General features: G+C 38.5%; 1 protein-coding gene across 1 annotated transcript in view; it reads right to left on the minus strand.

Moving 5' to 3' along the window:
* LOC150076005 (protein RER1-like) overlaps positions 1-3,567 on the minus strand; it is an 88,307-nt gene extending 84,740 nt beyond the window's left edge. Inside the window, exon 1 of the mRNA XM_090388162.1 lies at positions 3,425-3,567. The gene's annotated coding sequence lies outside the window, so the exon portion shown is untranslated. The remainder of the gene's footprint in view (positions 1-3,424) is intronic.
* Between the last annotated feature and the right edge of the window lie 16,624 nt (positions 3,568-20,191).

Genomic DNA, 20,191 nt, shown 5'->3' on the forward strand with positions numbered 1-20,191 from the left:
TAGCTTAAATAAATTTAAGGCTGAACTAGACAAACATTGGGAGTGGCTGGATGGGTGAAATGATAAGTTTTTTTTTTTTTTTTTTTGGCTGATGCTGTATAAGCTTGCTTTCTTGCATCATAGGCCTCAACTAATGCTAATGCCTGCTTGCCATTTTTTTCCCCAAAGTTGTAACATTGGGAAAAGAAGAAGAAAAAAAAAAAACAACTGATAATAGCACTTTTCATATCACTTATCTATCCATTCTAAGTGAAAAGCAGTGCCCCCCCCCCTCTCTCTCTCTCCCCAAAGTAACAGTTATTTAGACTAAGGCGCATTTAGGGCTAGAGCCACAAGCTGCGAACAAATTTAGACTATGTATATAAAGTGCTTAGCATCATAATACACAGCCATTTCTGAATAAACAGAAAATTTTTAAGGTGGCATCGTTTTAGGTTATATCTCATATTGTGAATGCCTTCACAACGAGTTGCCATGATATTGCACTACTTCGAAATAAGACTAGTGTTACTTATTCTCAGATAGGTATCACCACCCAGACAGCACTGTTTCAGGGCTATTTGGCCCTTCGTCAGTGAGTGGGTAGGTACCCAAGTGATGCAATGATGGCAAAAACAGTTATGAAGTATAACTCCACAATATGAGAGATGCCTGATGGTGTATGATGTATTTAGACTAAGGCGCATTTAGGGCTAGAGCCTCAAGCTGCGAACAAATTTAGACTATGTATATAAAGTGCTTAGCATCATAATACACAGCCATTTCTGAATAAACAGAAAATTTTTAAGGTGGCATCGTTTTAGGTTATATCTCATATTGTGAATGCCTTCACAACGAGTTGCCATGATATTGCACTACTTCGAATAAGTAACGCTTCACCTAAGGAGAAGACTAGTGTTACTTATTCTCAGATAGGTACCACCACCCAGACAGCACTGTTTCAGGGCTATTTGGCCCTTCGTCAGTGAGTGGGTAGGTACCCAAGTGATGCAATGATGGCAAAAACAGTTATGAAGTATAACTCCACAATATGAGAGATGCCTGATGGTGTATGATGTATTTAGACTAAGGCGCATTTAGGGCTAGAGCCTCAAGCTGCGAACAAATTTAGACTATGTATATAAAGTGCTTAGCATCATAATACACAGCCATTTCTGAATAAACAGAAATTTTTTTTTTTTTTTTTTTTTAGGTGGCATCGTTTTAGGTTATATCTCATATTGTGAATGCCTTCACAACGAGTTGCCATGATATTGCACTACTTCGAATAAGTAACGCTTCACCTAAGGAGAAGACTAGTGTTACTTATTCTCAGATAGGTACCACCACCCAGACAGCACTGTTTCAGGGCTATTTGGCCCTTCGTCAGTGAGTGGGTAGGTACCCAAGTGATGCAATGATGGCAAAAACAGTTATGAAGTATAACTCCACAATATGAGAGATGCCTGATGGTGTATGATGTATTTAGACTAAGGCGCATTTAGGGCTAGAGCCTCAAGCTGCGAACAAATTTAGACTATGTATATAAAGTGCTTAGCATCATAATACACAGCCATTTCTGAATAAACAGAAAATTTTTAAGGTGGCATCGTTTTAGGTTATATCTCATATTGTGAATGCCTTCACAACGAGTTGCCATGATATTGCACTACTTCGATTAAGTAACGCTTCACCTAAGGAGAAGACTCCTTAGGTGAAGTCTTCTCCTTAGGAAAAAAAAAAAAAAAAAAAAAAAAATTTTCTGTTTATTCAGAAATGGCTGTGTATTATGATGCTAAGCACTTTATATACATAGTCTAAATTTGTTCGCAGCTTGAGGCTCTAGCCCTAAATGCGCCTTAGTCTAAATACATCATACACCATCAGGCATCTCTCATATTGTGGAGTTATACTTCATAACTGTTTTTGCCATCATTGCATCACTTGGGTACCTACCCACTCACTGACGAAGGGCCAAATAGCCCTGAAACAGTGCTGTCTGGGTGGTGGTACCTATCTGAGAATAAGTAACACTAGTCTTCTCCTTAGGTGAAGCGTTACTTATTCGAAGTAGTGCAATATCATGGCAACTCGTTGTGAAGGCATTCACAATATGAGATATAACCTAAAACGATGCCACCTTAAAAATTTTCTGTTTATTCAGAAATGGCTGTGTATTATGATGCTAAGCACTTTATATACATAGTAACAGTTATATAAGTAACAGGAAAAAAAAAATGCATAATTCAATGCATTTATGCATTGAATGGCAATCGAAGACCTGCCACTGTTCAAAAAAAAAAAATTTTTTTTTTCCTTCTTCCTTTGAGCTCCAACATTGTGATGTAATGTGACATCTCCCAGTAATGTGTAGCAAGGAGAAAAGTAAGCAGTGAGTCTGAGGTGCCTTCACCAGCCTATCACTGTCTCCTTCCTCTTTCTCACTGAACACAGGAACGGGGTTGTACCCATATTCTGGAGTATAACCCTTTTGATTTTTGCAGCACAGTTACATAGTAAAGATTTTCGTATGAGATGTAGTGGCGGCTCATTTGCCTCGACATACAGACTGTCTTTAGGATGCTATGCTGAATAGCATTCAGACGTAATAAAGAACAGTTCCTTGTGGAGTCATAGATAGATGATCAATAATCTAAGTGGGATCAAATTAAAGTTTTATAAAGATGTGAGAGGGAGTGTCTATCAGCAACCCAGGCCTTAAGCGAAGATGTTCTTGGTTGTTCTTTTTTAAACAGGCTGTCTGAAGGTAGGCTATATGAGTAGAAAAACTAAATTTATTTCTAGATATAAACCCAATTTAACATAACTTAATAAAGAATATACACAAATATAACTTGTCTTTTCGTAACGCATATTATATGCCTATCAAAGTCTGTTTAATTGTACAATTTATTTAATTTATTTTCAATTTACAAATTTTTATACATGTTATTGCTTATGATACATGTTATTGCTTAGGGCCAAAAGTTTAAATCTGGCCCTGTGATTATACTTTCTCTGGCCACAGCTAGCAATAAAAAAAAAATATGCACTTAGTAAATCTTCGCATCATATGACGGAGAATTTTAAGCAACATTTTCCTGTTATAAAAAAAAAAAAAAAAAACGCGTCTTATGATCAAGAAATTACGGTAATCATTTCTCTGAAAGCTATAAAGCGTCTGCGAATAGGTTCCCCCCTCCCCCTTTTTTCTTTCTCGTCAACTTTACTCATGTACCATTCCGTCACATTTAATTTTTATAACTCAGAATAAAATATTCTGAATGACTTCGTTATGTAGGTCTTGCTAAATACTTTGAAAAATATCGCTGCAATAAAAAAAAAAAAAAAAATTTATGTTACAAGCCGAACTCCAAGGCTCTAACTCGGAATTATTCCACCAAATATAATCCAATGTATAAGGCGTTAAAATATTCATACTTACAAGTACAAGGCTCTCGTGAAAAGCTTGATAACGCCGGTTTCGACACTCAATGTTCCTGGCGTGAATTAAACTCTTAGCGTGAACCTTCCAGTTTTAAATCTTAGGTCATCATTACGACTAACAGAATCATTTACATTATTTTTCTTTTTAAATAAATATCCGTACTTATCCCCAAAACCACCTACACAACAAACGGAGCCACGTTGGAAACCCAAGACAGTCTGACGCACTAAAAGCGAGAGTACTAACGGTATTCGAGATTATTGCAGCCGAAGAAAGATGATTCATAGCCCCTCTACTCTGGGGTTTTGCTGAACTTCGAAATTCGGTTAGCTTTCAAGTCCATTTTTAGAAGGCTGGTTTACTGGTAGAATCTGGTCCGTCCTACAAAGGAGTAAGGCTGCGCTAGCATTTTGCATGAGAACGGAAAACTTCCTATCTCTCTCGGTTTTGTCACCAGATGTTACTCTACTAACTGCGAGGTATTTTTGTAGGTTATTGTTACAGTAAACTATTACATCAGGGTCCCCTAGAAAGCTACTTTCAACTATCCATGTGCATTGTGCCTGTAAATTACGTGTGTTCTCTGGTCGATCTGCCTGATTTGCTGGACGAAAAAAAGCCCGTTTTAACTGTAGGTTATTGTTACAGAGCGACTTCTGTACTCGAAGCTCAGCAGAGGCGAGCTACGTCATCCTTCATTTCCAACCAGGACTCGAAATTAACGCCAGAAACACAGTTCTCGTTACCTACAGTTATGATAGATTTGAAAGGAAATTGTTGTTCTCCTGTCTGTCGTTCATGTGAATTTTGAGAAGGATTTAATTACAATTGAGCTATGGGAATTTTCCATCCTATGAGGATCCACAGATCTGGGTAATCTTGGTCCGAATACCTACCTAGTATAGAGAGTGGCAAGATGGACTATATTGTAAATCGTGTTTCCATTAGAGACGCGAAATCCCGTATAATGCTTTTGCATTACAAAACCAAGAGAAGAAATTATGGTGTTACGTAGCACAACACCAGGCCACATGGAGGAAGTATATAAAAAGATGGGTTTAGGCATTTTGCGGAAGTATTTAATAATTAAATTACAGAAATGAACACGTTGAAGTTCTTAATGACCAGGTTGCTTTGGTGAATTCATTGTACAAATAGTTGCAATGAACAGCAAAAGCAAATCTAGAGTCTCAGGGTATTCCTAAATCTCTATGATAAGAAGTTAGGGGAATAATTTGAGTGGGATAAACTGACGATGTTACCAACAGTAAATTCTAAGTGGGAAGCATTCAAGGAATTAATCGTGGATGCTACTAAACGTTTCATACCTATTAAGAAATATTGTTCAAGATTTAGGCCTAAATGTTATCAAATGAACTAATGAGACTCGTGACAGGGAAGAAAAATCCATGGGATGCATATAAATTATCAAGCAACTCAGAAGCCTATGGCAGATATAAGCTAGTCTGTAATCAGATCACAAAAGAGGTTAGGCAGGCGAAAAAGGCAGATTACAAGAAATCCTTGGCAAAAGATGCTAAGAAAAACAGCAAGGATTTCTTTATTTATATAAACTCTAAAAGGAAGGAGATGAATCTGATTGCTCCAATTGACATCGATGGTTCGACTGTTGATGATCCTGCTCAGATAGCAAACAAACTGAATGAGTATTTTGAATCTACATTCACACATGAGGAATTATTAAGGTGTGAAAATGGGTGAAGGTTATCAAATTGTAGCAGGATACTTAATGATTTTGTAATAACTGAGAGCAATGCGGAGGAGAAATTGGTGCAGTTAAACATAAGAAAAGCACCTGGGGTGGATGGGATCTATCCAGTTATATTAAAGGAGGCGGCAAAGCAACTACGCAAACCCTTAACCATAATTATAAGAGCATCCTTGGACTCAGGGGAGGTTCCCACGGACTGGAGATGTGCAAATGTATCCCCAATTCACAAAGGGGAATCAACGGGTGACACGAGTAATTATTATAGAGCAGTTAGTTTAACTTCTGTTATGGGTAAAATAATGGAGTCACTTGTTAAAGATGCATTGCAGGATCATCTAGACAAGACTGCAGCAATAATTCAGACACAGCATGGGTTTGTTAAGGGAAAGTCTTGCTGACAAATCTGATAGGATATGATGTAGTTACAAAGGAACTGGATGCAAAAAATAATTTGGATTTCAGAAGAGCTTTTGACACTGTTGCGCATGGAAGACTATTGTACAAATTGGAGCAGAATGGTATTAAGGGTAAGTTACTACAATGGATAAAAGGATGGTTAAGTGGGAGAAGACAGAGGGTGGTAATCAATGGGTGCTGCTCTTCTTGGACTAATGTTATTAGTGGAGTCCCACAGGGTTCGGTGTTGGGTCCATTGTTGTTTTGAATATTTATAAATGATATTATTATTATGATTATTATTAGCCATATGGTGCAAAGAAACCTAAGGCTTATGCTGCACCAGTAAAAAGACAATATTCCCCAGTTACCATGAGAGAGAGAGAGAGAGAGTCAAATGGAAATCACCAAGAAAGAGAAGAATGATGATTTCCAGCTGAGGACCTTGAGTGTGCCAAGCCCATACTCACCAGATGTGAGCCCCTGGGGTTAATTGATAAAGGTATATCAGGCTTAATGTCGAAGTTTCCAGATAATACAAAGGATGGCAGGGTTGTTAATGACAGTAATGGCAGTGTGCTACTGCAACAGGATCTAAATAATTTGGGGAGATAGGCTAAGAACTGGCAACTGAAGTTTAACCTTGACAAATGCAAAGTACTGCATATGGGTAGAAGTAACCCCACAGAAACGTACCAAATGTGTAGTACTACACTTAAGGTGGTAGAAAATGAAAGAGACCTGCGAGTAATTGTGTAGGCAGATATGAAGTTTTCTGTGCAATGCAGACAGGCGGTCAGGGCAGGTCATGGGGATTGGTCAATGATATACAGGAATTTTGCTAGCAGGGAAAAGGAGGTGTTTGTCCCTCTGTATAAGGCAATGGTCAGGCCACGCCTTGAGTGCTGCGTACAGGTCTGGAGCCCTCATTTTAGTAAGGATGTAGATTTACTTGAGCGTGTACAGAGAAGGGCAACAAAATTGGTGAGGGGAATGAAGGGATCCTCTTACCAAGAGAGGCTTAAGTTCTGAAAATTGCAGTGACTGGAGACTAGGCAGTTGCGCGGTGATCTGATTAAGGTGTATAAGCCTTGAATGGGTTGAGCACGCTGAATTCTGATGGGATCCTTCCACTTGTTCAGAATACGAACATAAGGGGGCTTAAATTCAAATTAAGAAAAGAGAGATGTAGAATAGATGTGTGGAAATTTGGCTTTAGCCAGCAGGTGATTAATTGCTGGAACAAACTTCCATCTGTCGTTGCGGAAGTTGGTAGCTTGAATAAATTTAAGGAGGAAATGGACAGGCATTTGGAGGGAATGGTGTGATTTTTTTTTTGGCTGATGCTGCATAAGCTCATACATTTGCTTTCTTCCATCACATGCCACTACTACTACTACTACTACTACTACCTAAAAACAGTACTCAAGGTGTGGCCTGACCATTGCCTCATATAAGGGAATAATCAACTCCGTATCTCCGATAGAAAAATTCCTGTATATAATTGACAAGACACCATGAGCTACTCCTGCAGCCTGTCTCTCCACTGCTCAGAAAACTTCATATCTGCCTGTACAATTACCCCCAGATCTTTTCATTCTCTGCCACTGTCAGTTTAGTACCACAGAGTTGATACGTTGCTGTGGTGTTATTGTTTCCCATACGTAGTACTTTACATTTGTGAATGTTAAACTTCATTTGCCACCTCTCAGCTCATATGCTCAACCTTTCGAGATCCTGTTGCAGCAGCACAGCTTCATTAGTGTCCTTAACAACCCTGCCAACCTTTGTATCGTCTGCAAACTTGGACACTAAGCTTGATATACCATCATCAATATCATTTATACATACAGAAAACAACAATGGACCCAACATTGAACTCTGAGGGACTCCAATAATAATATTAGTCCACGATGAGTCTGATTACCACTCTCTGTCTTCACCCCCTCAACCATCCCTTTATCCACAGCAGCAATTTGCCTCCAATGCCAAACTGCTCCAATTCGTGCAGCAGTCTTCCATGTGCAACAGTATCGAAAGCCTTTCTAAGATCGAAATATATAATATCAAAGTTATTCCCTGCATCCAGTTCTTTTGTGACTGCATCATAGTACCCAATCAAACTGGTCAGGCAAGACTTTCCCTTAACAAAACCATGCTGTGTCCGGGCTGTAGCTGAAGTCTTGCCTAAGTGATCCTGCAGTGCTTCTTTAACCAGTGCCTCCATTAATTTTCCTGGAACAGAAGATAAACTAACAGGTCTATAATTACTTGTGTCAGCCTTTGATTCTCCTTTGTGAATTGGGGTCACATTTGCACATCTCAAGTCCAAGTACCAGGATTATGATTAGCTTCGCGTTCTACAGTTAGTATTAGCATTAGCATTAGCTTTAGTAGAGGCATTTGATGCAAGAAAGCAAGCTTATGCAGCATCAACCAAAAAAAAAAATAAAACAAATAAAATAAAATAAAAATTTCTTTCTGCCTCCTTTTTTAAAGCAAAAATTCCTTTGCTGCCTCCTTTAATATAACTGGATAGATCCCATCCACCCCAGGTTCCTTTTTTATGTTTATTCTCAACAATTTCTCCTCCACTTTCCTAGCAGTTATTACAAAATCATCTAGCTCACTGCCAGAGTTTACTTCACCTCTGGCATTCCCCTTTTTGAATAACTTTTCGTGTGTGAATATAAAGGCAAAACACTCGTTTAGTTTGTTAGCCATCTGAGCAGCATTCTCAACTCTTGACCCATCAGTATATTCAGTGAACCAATGTGATTCATCCCTTTCCTTCTAGAGTTTACATAGGTAAAGAACTCTCTTCTGTTTTTATTTGCATCCTTTGCCAAGGATTTCTCATAATCTGCCTTTGCCTGCTTAATCTCCTTTGTGACTTGGGTACAGACCAGCTTATATCTATCATAGGCTTCCACGTCACCCATTAATTTATATGTATCCCATGCATTTTTCTTCTCTGCCATTTGTCTCATTAGTTCATCTGATATCCATTTAGGCCTATACCTTGAACAACATTTCTTAGTTGGTATGTAAAGCCTAGTAACTTCCAAGATAAGTTCTTTGAATGCTTTCCATTTTGAATTTGCTGTTGGTAACATCATCAGTTGGTCCCACTGTACAGAATTTAAATACTGTCTCAGACCATCGTAGTCACCTTTACGAAAGCAAAAACCCTTCTTTTTACCCCTAATGGTAGTTACCTCTTTGAGCAAATCCCACTTCACACATTGTGATCACTGCCACCTAGTGGTTCCTTTATCTGCAGATTCTTAAAGCATGAAGAATCACTACTGATAATCAGATCAAAAGTATTACTCCCTCTAGTTGCCTCTCGAACATGCTTATATAGAAAACAATCATCCAATAAAACCACAAAAGCCTTGCTAGTGTGTGAATGACCAGCCCCCGAATTCCAGTCAATATCTGGGAAATTAAAATCTCCCATTATAAGACTCTCTGATTTACTGGCCCACTCTATTTCCCTGTACTGTTCCTTATTATACTCATCAGAGTCATTAGGCCTATAGCACACTCCTACTCTCAATTTTGATCTCTCAATGCTTATGTCACACCAAACTGACTCAACACTGCACTGTCCGGCGATGTCGACTGGGCTTCACTTCCTTGGTTTTTATGTGTTTCTTAACTAATAGCATAACCCCTCCCCCTTCCTATCCTGTCTATCCTTTCTGTAGACGTTGTACTCCCCAAATTGCAGTTCTGCATCCCTTATATCTGTGTGACACCACGTCTCTGATATCCCAACAATATCTGCCTTTGATGTTTTGAGCAATACCTCAAATTCATCAAATTTATTTACTAAACTCCTAGCATTGGTGTACACGCAAGTATACCTGCACCTGTTTCTATTCTTAGCTACCCTAACACAACCCGTGTTTACTTTTACCGCAATGGCTCCCAGCAGTCTCTGAAATACCATGCATCTTGTTTTTCAGGCTTCTGCTCATTCTAATAGAAGCAGTGCAAGAATCTCTTCCACCTCTGCCAGTGGCTACTGTCAATCTATTGGTCTTTGTCTTCCCCCAAGCTAGCAGTTTTCCAACCCACCTAACACTGCCTCGATGGCATCAGCAAATATTCTTGCACCCTTTCTATTTAAGTGTATCCCATCCCTGTAGAAGCAATCTCTCCTGTTAACAAGTACAGTCCAGGCTGAAAAAAATTCTACCCCTTGAGCCTTGCACAGTCTTTCCAGGGCCGAATTGATCGACAAGGCTCTCATCATATACTCCCTCCTATCGTGTCTGGGCAGAATTGCAGACACTTTCAAATTCAACCCTAATTCTCGGCTTTTGTTCAACAGTGACCAGTACTTGTTAAGTAATTCTGCCGGTCTCCTACTCTTAATATTATTAGTGCCAACGTGTACAACTATATCACCTTTTGTGCCCTTAAAAGATGATATTCGCTCTACAACGTCATCAACCTTTGCCCCTGGCAGACATTTGGGGGTCATCTTCTGTATGGACTCCTTATCTCTAACTCCCCCCCCAGCCTTCAGTCTCCCTCCCTCTTCTCTAACTTATAACCAGCGTCTGAACCATCTCTAAATTGCCTGAGCCCTACACCCAAAAACTTAATAACAACATCAGTTACATAATCAGTAATCCTTTTGGCTGATCCCTATCTGTAGCGTTTTTGTTTTTTGTTTTTTTAGGTCCTAGCCAATGAACTCTCAAGAAATTAGGTGGCAGGACCTGCCAGAGTAAATAACTATAATATTGGTGTACCTGGTCTGCCTCCACTGGGCAGATTGTGGACAACGTTGGAACCCATTAGGGGCCCAGTGGCTAAATGACCAGTGGAACAATGGTACACGACACTACACATATACTAAACCCATACACTTTTAAACCTCTGGCATTGAGAGTGTTCTGTTTCACACCCACAACGTATACTAACCGGAAATGGGGGAAACCCTGGTGCCGTTTGACACTAAACACACTCTACACTCTACACTTTGAGGCAGTGATATTTCTTGGAACAACTTCAAACGAACTTCAAACTTGTCATTTGATTTTTCACCTTCCATTTCGTCCTTACTGTCTGAAATTAATTCCGAAGCGACTGATGTTGATTCTGTCGGGTCACTCTCATCCAACTTTACAAATTTCAACATGGATCCTCATGATTTTTCCTTTTCCTTATCACGTTCATTCTTCCGCTTGCGATTAAAAGCACCAGACTTCATCAATATCAATGATATTGATGAAGGTATATCAGGCTTAATGTCGAAGTTTGCAGATGACACAAAGGTTGGCAGGGTTGTTAATAACAGTAATGGCAGTGTGCTACTGCAACAGGATCTAGATAAATTGGGCAGATGGGCTAAGAAGTGGCAACTGAAGTTCAACCTTGACAAATGCAAAGTACTGCATATGGGTAGAAGTAACCCCAGAGAAACGTACCAACTGTGTGGTACTACACTTAAGGTGGTAGAAAATGAAAAAGACCTGGGAGTAATTGTGCAGTCAGATATGAAATTTTCTGAGCAATGCAGACAGGCTGCTAGGGCAGGTCATGGGGTTTTGTCAATGATATATAGGAATTTTGCTAGCAGGGAAAAGGAGGTGATTGTCCCTCTGTATAAGGCAATGGTCAGGCCACGCCTTGAGTACTGCGTACAGGTCTGGAGGCCTCATTTTAGGAAGGATGTAGATTTGCTTGAGCGTGTACAGAGAAGAGCAACACGATTGGTGAGGGGAATGAAGGGATACTCTTACCAAGAGAGGCTTAAGTTCTGCAAATTGCAGTGGCTGGAGACTAGGCACCTGCGTGGTGATCTGATTGAGGTCTATAAGGCCTTGAATGGGTTGAGCACGCTGAATTCTGATGGAGATCCGTCCACTTGTTCAGATTACGAACCTACGGGGACATAAGTTCAAATTAAGAAAGGACAGATGTAGAATAGATGTGCGGAAATTTGCCTTTAGCCAGCGGGTGGTTAATTGCTGGAACAAACTTCCATCTGTCGTTGTGGAAGTTGATAGGTTAAATAAATTTAAGGAGGAACTGGAGAGGCATTTGGAGGGAATGGTGTGATTTTTTTTTTTTTTTTTTTTGGCTGATGCTGCATAAGCTCCTACACTTGCTTTCTTGCATCATGTGCCACTACTACTACTACTACTACTACTGCCGTTTTGTTTTCCTATCTGACATATCTGAACCTATAATAATAATAAGGATAATACATCAGAAGCTAGGAAGGAAATACCAGTTGGTCGAAGAAAGTGTACCGTACTACAATAACGAACCCCAGGCAGTACTAGAGACCCCAACCGACAAGCTGTACTGGGACCGCACCATAATAACGGATAGGATAATCCCGCACAATAGACCGGACATAACCCTTGTGGACAAGAAGGAAAAGGTTACCCATCTGATTGACATAGCGGTACCGAACACTGGCAACCTGCAGAAAACCCATGGGGAAAAAATCAGGAAGTACACGAACCTAAGACAGGAGATCAAAGAGATGTGGCATATGCAACAAGTAACGACCATCCTGATCATCGTGTCAACCACAGGTATGGTGTCAAAGACCCTACATAACAGCCTAGCAGCAATAGGTCTCCCAGAGAACACCTACAAGGAACTCCAGAAAGTAGCAATCCTGAACACATGTAGGATAGTCAGAGAGTTCCTCGACCAACAGTAACACCAGACATAACAACAACAAAAAAAAAAAAAAAAAAAAACACCGCCCTGTGTACTTGGTAGCAATACCCGTCACGAGGTGGAACTCTCGATCAGGGAGAAATAATATAAGAGCAACAATAATAATAATTCTTTGCTTACAGGGCACAAACTATTTTTTCTCTTTTAGAATGTATAAAAACTTTGTAATGACCCAAACCTGACTTAAACCTTTCTGTGCAGGTACCGAAGGTACACTAAATTAAAATAAATAAGCACAAAATGAAAACATATACCTGTTATATTTAATCTTTATCAGCAAAAGCTCTAATCTCATACGACAGTTTCTTAGGATACATTTATGATTTATGCACCCGTTGTCCATCTACATTCTTCTCGCCTCACTGCTCACTCAGTAGTAACGAATTTTTTTCTGTGAAAATGTTGAAAACGGTCCATAAGAGAATTGATTATAGGGTGAATATTTAAATGAATAACGTTCGTGCGCATCTCTCTCTCTCTCTTTATTTAAATTTCATTTCGGTTCCGTCAACAATTAAAACAAGACGACTGGGCTAGTCGGGGTGGGTAAAGTGCCTGCCTAGCAACCCAAAGGTCGCGGGTTCGAATCCCGTCTCGGGCTTGGATCAAAGTACTGCAAAAACCTTGGGAGATTCATTATGGCCACAGAAGCCGATGCGCCAACAACTACCAAATAAAAAAATAATAAAAACAATTAAAACAATGATGTAAGTATCGCTTTAAGATTCACAATACGGGAATAAAGGCCCATTCACAATGAAAATTAAACATAACATAAGCAGACGTATCCCAGTCGTCAGGAGCGAGAGTGCATAGCACACGTTCCTTGAGTGGACTGGGGTTCAAGCCCGTGACTACTAAATACGATAAATATTTGTATTGACGATTTATTGTAAAACTCTACTGACTTGGTTGTCGTGCCGGAGTATAAACAGAAAATTTATTTATTTATAAAACCTTGTACATGTGCTATTTAATGAAACCATTCACAATAAATTACGTAAGTGTAACTTTAAACTTAATCATAAGACGTTAACATGAAAGGTTGCAAACTCCAAGCTTTTATGCTTTTGTTTACGTGGTTTAAAACAAGATACAATCGTAGAGGTTATGGAAGTCCCATTGTTGAATCCTTCTCTAATTCAACGGATGAACCCACTATCGCCTGCTCTTACACTTTTAAGTTTTCTGATGCAAAACACCTAACTTGTATGCTTCGGCGTTATTTATAACCATAAACTGCACAGCGCTATCATCCGTCATCCTGCACACATCAATTTTTTGAAGTATGAAAGAAGAGCATGTTGTGTTTCCATGGTTACCAAATATGTTTACGGTCATGTTTATGTTCCCATTGTGAATGTTGGTATGACTTCTTAATTTTACGGTAATGTTTGTTACGTTATCTTTATGTTTAATTTTCATTGTGAATGGGCCTTTAGAGAATACAATATTATTTGTTAACAATGCCAAGTTCGTTATTTCATCGCCGACCATAATATTAAAATAATATTAAATTACATTTTTATTTTATTCTTTAAAGCGCACTATCGGTCGCCTTAGGGATTTGGCCGCCTGCGTGCACGTAAACTGCACATCTATCAGAACCGGCCTGCGTAATGTACTCGTTTTTTCGGTACGTTGTTAAATCCTTATTATATTGGTTGACTAAATTGGAAAAAAGGTCCCGATTGACTTCTTCGTATGTGGAAGTATCTGATACTATGGAACTTAATTTGTTGATATAATCTTGCTTGTCTAAAACTACAACTGTATCGCCATTGTCAGCTTTTTTTTTTATCATGATATCTTTGTTTTTTTGAAGGTCACGTAGTGCTGAGGCATCTTTACTGTTTAATTTGGGAAGGTGCAGGCTTTTAGGGTTGTTCACTATCTGGTTTATTTTATTGAATGATTATGTCTTCCTGTGGGACGTTCCGAAGTCCAAATTCGACATCTATAACAAGTTGTTTCTTAGGCAAATTGCGGAGGGGTAGATTGTAGTTTAAGCCTTTGGACAGAAACGAAATTTGGTCACGGGTCAATGTACGTGGCCCTACCCATCTCAGATGCATGATCCTTTCCGCGCATGCGCCAGGATCGCAACTATTTTCCATTCTGTAAAATTCCCCAGCAATACCCGTTGTTTCACTTTCCTGTGATCATGACCCTAGTCGAAAAGCCTCATTCGCTTCAAGGAAGTACAAAATTCTTCAGTCTCTTTATGTTTTATAGGATTCTTAATTTTTTATGTTTTAATATTAGTTTTTAAAGTATTAAGAGTATGGATTCAATATGTATTTATTTTATCTCAAATCATTTAAATTGTTTTTAAAATACGGACGTATTGTATTCTCTCGCTCAAAGATGGGGCAGTGATTATTATTATTACTGTATTATTATTATTATTATTATTAGCCATTTGGTGCAAGGAAGCCTGAGGCTTATGCTGCATTAGCCCAAAAAAAAAAAAAAAAAAAAAAATTGAGTTACCCTGACAGAGAGAGAGAGAGAGAGAGAGAGAGAAGTAGAAAGGAATCACCACCACCAAGAAAGAGAAGAATGATAATATCCAGCTCGGGACCCTAGGTATGCCAAGCCCATACTCACCAGATGTTAGCCCCCGGGATAAATTCGATCTTGTTTTGCGGTCGGACTTGGGATATACGCGGGTCTCCGATTCCGGTATTCATTGGATCGCTGATCTTGTCTACGAGAGAGCGGAATACATTTAATCTATTTACATAATTATTCAACTACGGAGAGTATCAGCACTGAAGTGTTCTACAAGACATCATAGAAGTAAATCTTCCATTTCTAAACTAATTTACTTATAACGTAGAACGTATTGAGCCATTGCTGCTCTGTTAACTATTAATTAAAGTTACTACAGTAAACTCCCGCTATTCGCGGTCGCTGATTTAATATAAAATGAAACCTAAAAAACGTGAATTTTAAAGCGCCGTGAACATTTTCCGCCATAAAAAAACATGGACGTGGCTAAAATTATCTTTCCCGGTCAAAATAGCACTCGGTGTGGGGGAGAGGGGTGACAAAATCGTGAGAGTGGATATTTCTCGCTAATCCTTGTTCAGTATGTGTTATGCACTTGCCATGGAAGGTTTCGTCGTTTGCTTTTAATTTATATGGTTATAAATTGAATAAATTTATCAATTTATAAATTGATATGCTTTCAAAAGTGATAAATCTACTATTTTGCAGTGTAAAACAGACTTTTTGAGCGTGTTAACGGAAGAAAGTGACTTTATTGTGGACAAGTTCTTTCTAACCCGTACAAAAATATAGCTACGAATAACAAGGGAAATGTGAAAATTTCAAAGAAGGTGATGACATTAGCGAATAAAATTGAGTTATTAGACAAAATTTCTAATGGTGAAAGTGTCTCCTCAGTGGCGAAACATTATAAAATCAATGAGTCAACGGTACGATCAATCAAGAAATTGGAAAAAAAAATCCGCCGTAGTGTTCGTGAAAACGCGCTAATTGCTTCAAAAATTTGCTCTGTAACTCGTGATGTTAAATTAGAAAAAATGGAAAAAGCTTTAAATCTGTGGATAGAAGACCGAACTCAAAATAAAATTCCGTTAAGTTCACTCATCATTCGTGAAAAGGCAAAACTCCTTTATCAACACTTTAGCGAAACTGGCGATAACACTGGAAGGATAAGTTTTTTTAGCTAGCAAAGGCGCTGGTTTGAAAGATTTGTTTGAAATTTCTAATAAATATTACATTTAATATTAAATTGTTTCTTATTTTCATTTCGATGCCATATGCTTGCATTTCACTATGTACATAGACATATTATGAAGGTACATATAATACATACATAGACAAAATTTTAGACTAGTTTTTCTTATATATATTTGGAACGGAACCCCTTTATTACTAGGGGAGCCATAACTCAGTATTCGCGGCATTTCTCAGGAACGTAATGTATATCTATATAATATCGGTGTAGATACACCATAGACAACTCTTAAAGATGAACTACGATCGTAGTGTGTTAGTAACGAGTTACCGTGTATTTCTCTACCTCAAATAAGTAACGCTGCCCTAATAGAGAAGACTATTGTCACTTATTCTCGGTGGGCACCATCATCCAGACGGCACAGTTTCAAAACTAGTTGGCTTTTCATCGGTGGGTGCCTTTCACACCACGATCGTAGTTTTTCGTTAAGAGTTGTCTATTCTGTATCTACACCGATACTATATAGATATAGAATCTTAAAATATTATGCCTTGTTGCATTTAGTTTATGTAAATAAATACGTTACATATGGAAATAAAGAATAGTACTGCGTGGTCATGTTAGATAAACATAGCGCGTGACCACGATTAAACAAAAGTTTGTTTTACCACAGTAAAATAAGCTTCTGTTACGTATTTCCACGTAACCCTCATCTCTCTTCTCCCATTGGCTGAATAATTTATCATTCTTCTTCAGTGCATCAGTGTATCGACTGGTTTGCCCCTTTAATGAGCTGTCTCCATTTCTCCCAGTCTTGTGCTAGGTGTTTCACTTCTGCCTAGCTTTGAAGTCTAGTTTTCTTCAGAATTGTATTTATGATGGTGTTTCTTAGTCTTCCTTGTTTTCTTTTTCCCGGTATTTTGCCTTCCAGCACATCCAGTAACATCCTTCTATACCTCATGGTGTGTCCGATTCATTGTAGCCGTTGTTTTCTGATTCTTCTTAGCAATTCTCTTTCTTCTCCTACACGTTGTAAAACCATGTTATTATTCATTTTTTCTGTTCAGCTAATCTCCATTCTTCGCCAGCACCACATCTGAAAAGCCTCTGGTTTTTTTTCAAGTTGGTTTTGTTTAATGCCCATGTCTCTTCTGAATACAAAGAAATTGACCAAATGTATGTTTTCATAATTCTTTTTCTTAGGTCTAGTGACATATTTCTTTGATCATCTGCAAATCTGATTGTCCTTAGTGTTCATCCGCCCATCTTTATATCTAACGTTTTACCATCAAATGCTTCTTTGACTATTAATTCTGCAAATATATCAAATAAACCTGGGGAAAGCAGGCATCCTTGCCTCACTCCTCTCCCTATTTTTGCTCTTTTTGTCAATTCTCCGTTTAACCTGATTATGGCCTTTTGTCTTTCATACAAGTCAAATATTAGCCTAATTAATCTTTGTGGACATCCCATGTTTTCTAGTAGAGAAAAAAGCTCATTCCAAATTACCGTGTCAAATGCTTTTGCATAGTCAATAAAGCACACATACAGATTCCTGCCATTGTTTATCATTCTTTTGCCTAAGAATCTTAAAGTTCCTATTGCTTCTTTTATAGATAAGTTCTTTCTGAACCCACATTGTGTATCCTCTAAAAAGTTCGATGTAGGATTCTATTCGTATTTTTATGATTTTTAAGAGAATTTTTGATGCATGTGATATGAGGCTGATGGTTCTGTAGTCTTTGCATTTGGTTGGTGCAGATTTTTTTGGTATTGGTACTATGACGGTTGTACAATGTTCTTCTGGCCATTTTCCTTCACTATATGTTTTCAAAATCAATTCAAATAGTGATTGCTTGGCTTGATCTCCACTGTTCTTTATTAATTCTGCTGTCATATTATCTATACCAGGAGCTTTGTTGTTAGGAAGTTACTTTAAAGCCAGCTCAAATTCTTCTTTTAATATGATCTTCAAATAAAACTTTTTGATCTTGTTTGAAGTTTTGTTGTTCTGCTTTCTCGACATATTTCCAAGTGTAACTACATGGTTCCATGTATAAATCCTCTATATACTCTCTCCATGTCTCTTGTTCTTTTGGATCGAGAATAGCATTATCTTTTTAATTCCTGATTGCTCTGGAGCGAATTCCACTCCATTTTCTTGTTATTTCTTTAATTTTCTTGTAGGCCCTATCTGTTCGTCGTCCATACTGCATTATGGTTTCGATTTCTTGGCATTGTTCTATCAACCATTTATCTTTTGCTTTTCTGCATTCTCTATTAATTTCATTCTTGAGAGCATGGTAATTATTTTTTCCATCTTTTGTTTTCATATTTTTGAAGATTCTTCTTTGATCCATCATTTGAAGGATGTCTTCTGTTATCCATGGTTTTCTTTTCGCCTTGTTTCCATTTTCCAGAAATTTATGAGCTGCTTTGTTTATAGTTTCTTTAATGTTATTCCACATCTGGTCAATATTGTTTATTATATTTTCCTTATTTACCTCATTATAGCTGTTTGTAGTATTCTGGAACAGTATTCTTATTACTTCATTCTTTTTTCTAGGTTTTATTTATTATTTTTTTTCTTTCCATTAATTTTCTTTAGCTTTAATTATGTTATCATTTTCACCATTGAATGGTCACTGTCCACATCAGCTCCTGGTAAAGACATGGCTTTTTTTTTTACCTGATTACGGTATCTTTGTTTCACCAGAATGTAGTCTAACTGATATCTATCCTTTGTAAAAAGGATAGATATCAGTTTCCACCTATCCTTTGTAAAAAGGATAGGTGGAACAGGACCAGGGTATGTCTGCCAGGGGCAAAGGTTGATGACGTTGTAGAGCGGATATCATCTTTCAAGGGCACAAAAGGTGATATAGTTGTACACGTTGGCACTAATGATATTAAGAGTAGGAGACCGGCAGAATTACTCAACAAGTACAGGTCACTGTTGAAAAAAAGCCGTGAAATAGGGTTGAATTTGAAAGTGTCTGCAATTCTGCCCAGACACGATAGGAGGGAGTACATGATGAGAGCCTTGTCGATCAATTCGGCCCTGGAAGGATTGTGCAAGGCTCTAGGGGTAGAATTTTTTTCAGCCTGGACTGTACTTGTTAACAGGAGAGATTGCTTCTACAGGGATGGGATACACTTAAATAGAAAGGGTGCAAGAATATTTGCTGATGCTATCGAGGCAGTGTTAGGTGGGTCGGAAAACTGCTAGTTTGGGGGGATACAAAGACTAATAGTTTAACAGTAACCGCAGGCAGAGGTGAAGGTGATTCTTGCACAACGTCTATTAGAATAAGAAGCGACCTGGAGCGAGGGGTGTTGGGGGTTTCAGGGACGGATGGCAGTCATCATGGAATAGTTGGGTATATGGGATGTGTTAGGGTAACAAGGAATAGGCATAGGAGCATGTATGCTTGCATGTATACCAATGCTAGAAGTATAGTAAATAAATTTGATGAATTTGAAGTGTTGGTCAAGACATCAAAGGCGGATATTGTTGGGAAAGCAGAGACGTGGTGTCACAGAGATATAAGGAATGCAGAACTGGAATTTGGGGAGTACAATGTGTACAGAAAGGATAGACAGGACAGAAAAGGAGGGGGTGTTATGCTGTTAATTAAGAAAAACATAAAATCAAAGGAAGTGCACCCAGTTAATATAGATCAACAGTGCTCTGTTGAGTCAGTTTGGTGCGAGATAAGCACTGCGAAAGGAAAAATAAGGGTAGGAGTGTGTTATAGGCCTAATGACTTGAATGAGTACAATGAACAATTGTACAGAGAAATAGAGTGGGCCAGTAAATCTGAATGTCTTATAATGGGGGATTTTAACTTCGCAGATATTGACTGGAACTTGTGGGTTGGTCACTCACACACCAGTCAGACTTTTGTGGATTTATTGGATGATTGTTTTCTGCAGCAGCATGTTCGAGAGGCAACCAGAGAAAGTAATACTCTTGATCTGGTTATCAGCAGTGATCATTCGTGTATTAAGAATTTGCAGATAAAGGAACCACTAGGTGGCAGTGATCACAGTGTGCTGAAGTGGGATTTACTCAAAGTGGTAACTACCGTCAGGGGTAAAGGAAAGGGTTTTTGCTTCCGTAAAGGGGAGTACAGTGGTCTCAGACAGTTTTTAAATTCTGTACAGTGGGATCAACTGACGATGTTACCAACAGTAAATTCTAAGTGGG

The sequence above is a fragment of the Mastigoproctus giganteus genome, chromosome 13 (genome assembly GCF_048544385.1).
Source record: "Mastigoproctus giganteus isolate SK-2022 chromosome 13, ASM4854438v1, whole genome shotgun sequence".
Taxonomy (NCBI): Eukaryota; Metazoa; Arthropoda; class Arachnida; order Uropygi; family Thelyphonidae; genus Mastigoproctus; species Mastigoproctus giganteus.